Source organism: Salmo salar, chromosome ssa02 (assembly GCF_905237065.1).
Source record: "Salmo salar chromosome ssa02, Ssal_v3.1, whole genome shotgun sequence".
Lineage (NCBI taxonomy): Eukaryota > Metazoa > Chordata > Actinopteri > Salmoniformes > Salmonidae > Salmo > Salmo salar.
Window position 1 is genome coordinate 10,470,788 of NC_059443.1, and position 6,000 is coordinate 10,476,787.

A 6,000-nucleotide genomic window follows, 5' to 3' on the forward strand; every position below is an offset into this window, starting at 1 on the left:
ACCCTCAACAGCTATAGCAGCTTGCATATTATATTTGTAAAGATTGTTCTTTTCACTTCATTGAGATATCAATTATATATGAGGAGATTTATATTAGCTCTGCTTATCATCAACCCCCAACACATTGACTACAACGTCCTAAATGGCATCCTATTCCCTAAGTAGTGCACTACTTAGAGAACAGGGTACCATTTGGAACATAGCCATATGTCTTCACATGGCCGGCTGCCTTCGTGAAGCAAATGACTTCTCATCAGAACATCACCATCTCCTCATGACAGGTTTAGTAGAGACAATATTTTATAGTTGCATGGTTTTTAGTGAAGCTGAGATTCCATATTATCCCGTATGATCTCCCCCCTTGTTATTCTGGAGGGAGCAGTGAGAGCCGCCCAGGGCCCCAACAGTAGCATTAGCAGGGTTGCAGAATGAACAGAGAGAGAGCGAGGGTAGGGGGAGAAAACAGGGAGGGAGAGGAGAGAGTGATGACTAGTTTAGAGGAGCCAGGACTGAATGGACTCTGGAGTTACTGTATGAAGGATCTTTGTCAGGCGATCAGTGTCTCATTGGGACATACAGAGCTGAGTCCCTATCCCCTGCTTATAGAACACCGATCTGAACATCAAATTGACTCAAAAATCACAATTTCCTGATACGTCCTCTACACTGCTTCTTGCATTTGCTCGTGATTCTCGTGACCTCTAGAGAAGGTCTAAGTGTTCAGATAAGTTCAGTGACGCCACAAACACACACTTACTCATCAGAATGAGCAATGATGTGGTCTGGCAGGAGCAAGGCATGGAGCAGGCAGCCTGATAGGGAACTAATCTTGGACCGGCTGCATCTATCTCCCATCTCCCACTGCTCTATATATCATTCTCCCTTCTCCCATCTCCCACTGCTCTGTATATCAGCCTCCCTTCTTCCTTCTCCTATCTCCCACTGCTCTGTATATCAGCCTCCCTTCTTCCTTCTCCTATCTCCCACTGCTCTGTATATCAGCCTCCCCTTCTTCCTTCTCCCATCTCCCACTGCTCTATATATCAGCCTCCCATCTCCCATTTCCCACTGCTCTATATATCAGCCTCCCATCTCCCTTCTCCCATCTCCCACTGCTCTGTATATCAGCCTCTCTTCTGTCATCTCCCACTGCTCTGTATATCAGTCTCCCATCTCCCTTCTTTCATCTCCCACTGCTCTATATATCAGCCTCCCACCTCTCTTCTCCCATTTACCAACGCTCTATATATCACTCTCCCAGGAGCAGCCTGCATCTCTCACTTTATCTCTCTCAATCTAGTCTCTCTCTTTCTCTATCACCCTATTTCCTCATCACCATACATAGTCATTTATCCCTCTTTAGTAAGAGACACTCCCTCTCTCGCTCTCTCTCTCTCTCTCTTCAATTTAAGGGGCTTTATTGGCATGGGAAACATATGTTTACATTGCCAAAGCAAGTGAAATAGATAATAAACAAAAGTGAAATATACAATAAAATATGAACAGTCTCTCTATCTCTCTCACGCCTCTTTAAAAATATTCACATAGTTTAGCATAGATTAACATAGATTAACATAGATTAAAAGTAGTAGCCAGAGGCCAAGAAATATTGATTTGGGGGGGTAAGTGACTGACCTGACTCCTTAGTCTGCTGTGTGTTCTCCTGGTCATCACGGTGGTTGTCCAGCCTCAGGACAGACAGCAGGTGTTCTAGGATCTTCTCTGGGGTCCCTGACACCACCACGTACCTGTCAGAGACAACACTGTCACTGGACGAGTCGTCCTCGATGGAGGACAGAGAGCGACTGCTGCTCCACACCTCCTGTCCATCCCCCTCTCCCTCTGACTCCTCCTCGTCTATGTAGCGGAAGTAGGGGACATCGAAGGTGGGGACTTTGGTGGCCTTGGCCCCTTCTCTGCCCAGCTGGCGCTGTCACTGCCCCCGCTTCCACTGCTGCCTTCCTCTGAGTCTTCCTCCTCATCCTCCTCCTGCTCCACCAGAGCCACCGCTGCCAGCAGCCTGCCCTCCTCCCGCTGCCGCAGGTCCGGGGTGGCCGCGGCCGAGTGCCCATCCTCAGCATGTCCCTGTGCCCCTTACAGCCGGTAACACTGTTGCCGTGGTTACTGCTGCATGCCTTCCCTCAGCCACCCATTGGCCCATCCGCCTAGCTGTCCACCTGCTGCAGCTGCTATAGAGCCCTGGGAGAACCCTGGTCCTGTGGTCTCCCTACCCCAGAGAGAGTTCTCCACACCCAGCCTGAGACGGTGACACTCTCCCCTGTGTCTACACAGCCAGTCAGCCAGTCAGCCAGTCAGCCAGTCAGCCAGCTACGGCTCACTCCCCGGCTTACTCACTCTCTCTCACACACACGCTAGCTCCATCCATCTGTGTGCTGTGAGCTGCAATGCAAGCACACGCCGCCTGTGTTTAGAAGTGTATGTGTGTGTGTGTGTGTGTGTGTGTGTGTGGAGACTGAGGAGGAGAACGACTAGAAGGAGGGCGGAAAGAGAGAGAGTGAGAGGGAGGGGTGAAAGCGGAGCGACAGAGAGGCTTACCTCCTGTCCCCCTCCTCTGGTCTCCCCCCTCCCCTGGCCGATGCAGAGGGGGCTGGCCGCTGTGACGACACTCTCTGGAGCACCAGCACCTCCTGGCCCCGCTCCCGCAGACACACACGGACTGCCTCGTCACTGTGGGCCTGGAGGGAGGGAGGGAGGGAGGGAGGGAGGGAGGGAGGGAGGGAGGGAGGGAAGAGAGAGGGAAGGAGGGAGGAGCATAATCACTAAGGAGATTCCCTGTCTTTTCTTTTCCTCTCACCGCATCCCATTGATTTCCATCACAATAGCCCTGTCACATCCAGTCCTCTGAATGAAAGACCCTCTCCATAGATTACAAAAATCATTCATTTTTATCAGTAAACCCCAGTCAGGAATTGTATTTACATTCACATAATCAAACGAATGCATATTTTAATGAACAATTGTTCTTTAGAGGATATGAATGCTGTTTAGACCGTGATTTATCTATCTTCCTTCCGTAACACTTTGGATGTGTTTTATGTGAGGAGCAGGTCTTAGTGTGTTGTAAAAACACTGGGTTTAAAGGGTTTGCTGTTGGCCTCAGATGAGACAGCTCTGGGTTTTCTAATGTCACCCCTGTGTGCTCTGTGTGAGGGTTTCATAAGAAAGAGAGATAGGGACTGGTGCAGAACACACGTTCACACACAGGAACACACACACACACCGCGATGGCAATGTCACGTCATCACCAGAGTGTTATCAATCTTTCCCAGCCTTCAGGCACATAGGGAAAACACTTAACTGGTGATCTCTCTCTCTCACTCCATCCCCCCTTCACTGTTTCTCCCTCCCCCCTCTCTTTCCACCCACACAGGAACAACAAAGTCCTCTGCTGTGAATGCCTCTCCTCTAGTCACCCAGTCTCATGTAGTCATGGGTCAAGGATAGCAGTTTAACCCACTGAGACAATTACCACAACAACAACTACAACTTATGACTGTTCCTCACATGCAGTAGAGCAGAATAAGTTGTGAAGCAAAATCTATACAGTTCCTCCATGTATATTCAGTAGTAGTCACATTATGCAGTCGACTCTCTCTGTGGGAATACCCAGGGGTTGAGTTGGGATATTGTAGTAGTAACTGTCCCAGATAATGGTGTTAAATATTATTGCTAGGTTATGACTAGGTTATTAAAAACTAAGAGGCAATGAAAGTGTGTGTGTGTGTGTGTGTGTGTGTGTGTGTGTGTGTGTGTGTGTGTGTGTGTGTGTGTGTGTGTGTGTGTGTGTGTGTGTGTGTGTGTTCGCATGCTGTGTCGAACTGTTATGTTTTTTTCCCCTTAAGTCCTAATCAAGAGTTCATTATCTTTATCAATACGATTGGTTCAATAAGACAATAATGTCTTGAAGGGTGTGTAAATTAGAAAGAGAGTTCCATCACCACTATAATCTGCATGGAGGGTTAACACCGGCACCAATGCAGACAAAGGGGAAGAAACAAATTGAACCAATTAGGCCGGGGGATATTGGCTGCAGTGGAAACCAAGGGACACATGAAGGCCCTTTTAGGAATCGAGGTTGGGATGATGTGCAAGAGAAGTGTAGTGGGGGGTTGTGGGAACTGGGAAAAGGAAGTCACATTCAACCATTTGTAGCTGTTTGGCTCATAACTGAACAAACACAAACACACACGGATGCATAAATACCAGATGGAAATCACTATTCAGTTACCTCAGAGAGGATTAGGGATTAGTAGAGGGAGTAGATGAATACTGGAAAACATTAATACATAAGCACAAAAAAATAGTATTCTTCAACAAAATAGCCTGTGATGGTGATTGTAATGGACCTGTAATGGTGATTGTAATGGACCTGTAATGGTGATTGTAATGGACCTGTAATTGTGATTGTAATGGACCTGTAATGGTGATTGTAATGGACCTGTAATGGTGATTGTAATGGACCTGTAATGGTGATTGTAATTGACCTGTAATGGTGATTGTAATGGACCTGTAATGGTGATTGTAATGGACCTGTAATGGTGATTGTAATTGACCTGTAATGGTGATTGTAATGGACCTGTAATAGTGATTGTAATGGACCTGTAATGGACCTGTAATGGTGATTGTAATTGACTGGTTGAACCAGGACTAGTGATTCTACATCTCTCTTCCATTCCATCTCATTATTTCTCTCATCAGATGTCTGAACATGTCAGCTTTGCAAGTAGCCATGCATGATGATTTCTGCCAAGTATACAGTTTGCATAATAAACCAATTAAATGAATGGTTGAAGCATTTGACATTCAGTAAAGTCGGTGATATTTAGGCAGTAGATACAGAGCCAGAATAGTACCCTATTCCCTGTATAGTGCACTACTTTTGGTAGGGGGATGGGAATAGGGTGCCATTTGGGATGCACATTATTAATAGGTGGTAGAGTACAGTAGATTAATCGATGGTAGATTACAGTAGATTACTAGATGGTAGATTACAGTAGATGAATAGATGGTAGAGTACATTAGATTACTAGATGGTAGATTACAGTAGATGAATAGATGGTAGAGTACATTAGATTACTAGATGGTAGAGTACAGTAGATTACTAGATGGTAGATTACGGTAGATGAATAGATGGTAGATTACAGTAGATGAATAGATGGTAGAGTACAGTAGATGAATAGGTGGTAGAGTACAGTAGATTACTAGATGGTAGAGTACAGTAGATTAATAGATGGTAGAGTACAGTAGATGAATAGATGGTAGATTACAGTAGATTAATAGGTGGTAGAGTACAGTAGATTAATAGATGGTAGATTACAGTAGATTAATAGATGGTAGAGTACAGTAGATTAATAGGTGGTAGAGTACAGTAGATTAATAGATGGTAGAGTACAGTAGATGAATAGATGGTAGATTACAGTAGATTAATAGGTGGTAGATTACAGTAGATTAATAGGTGGTAGAGTACAGTAGATTAATAGATGGTAGAGTACAGTAGATTAATAGGTGGTAGAGTACAGTAGATTAATCGGTGGTAGAGTACAGTAGATTCATACGTAGTAGAGTACTGTAGATTACTAGATGGTAGATTACAGTAGATTAATAGATGGTCAGGTACAGTAGATTAACAGATGGTAGAGTACAGAAGATTAATAGGTGGTAGATTATAGTAGATTAATAGATGGTAGAGTACAGTAGATTAATAGGTGGTAGAGTACAGTAGATTAATAGGTTCTAGAGTAGGTGGTGGAGTATAGTAGATTAATAGGTGGTGGAGTACAGTAGATTAATAGGTGGTGGAGTATAGTATATTAATAGGTGGTAGATTACAGTAGATTAATAGGTGGTGGAGTATAGTAGATTAATAGGTGGTAGATTACAGTAGATTAATAGGTGGTGAATACAGTAGCCATGCACATTCTAATCATGTCTGTTGCTGGTGTAATTGGTGCCTGTTGAATGACTGACACTGCTGGGTCT

At 44.9% G+C, this 6,000-nt stretch overlaps 1 pseudogene; it reads right to left on the bottom strand.

Annotated features, from left to right (window-relative positions):
* Nucleotides 1–6,000, bottom strand: part of LOC123733382 (rap guanine nucleotide exchange factor 5-like) — a 99,269-nt pseudogene that overhangs the window by 81,043 nt on the left and 12,226 nt on the right.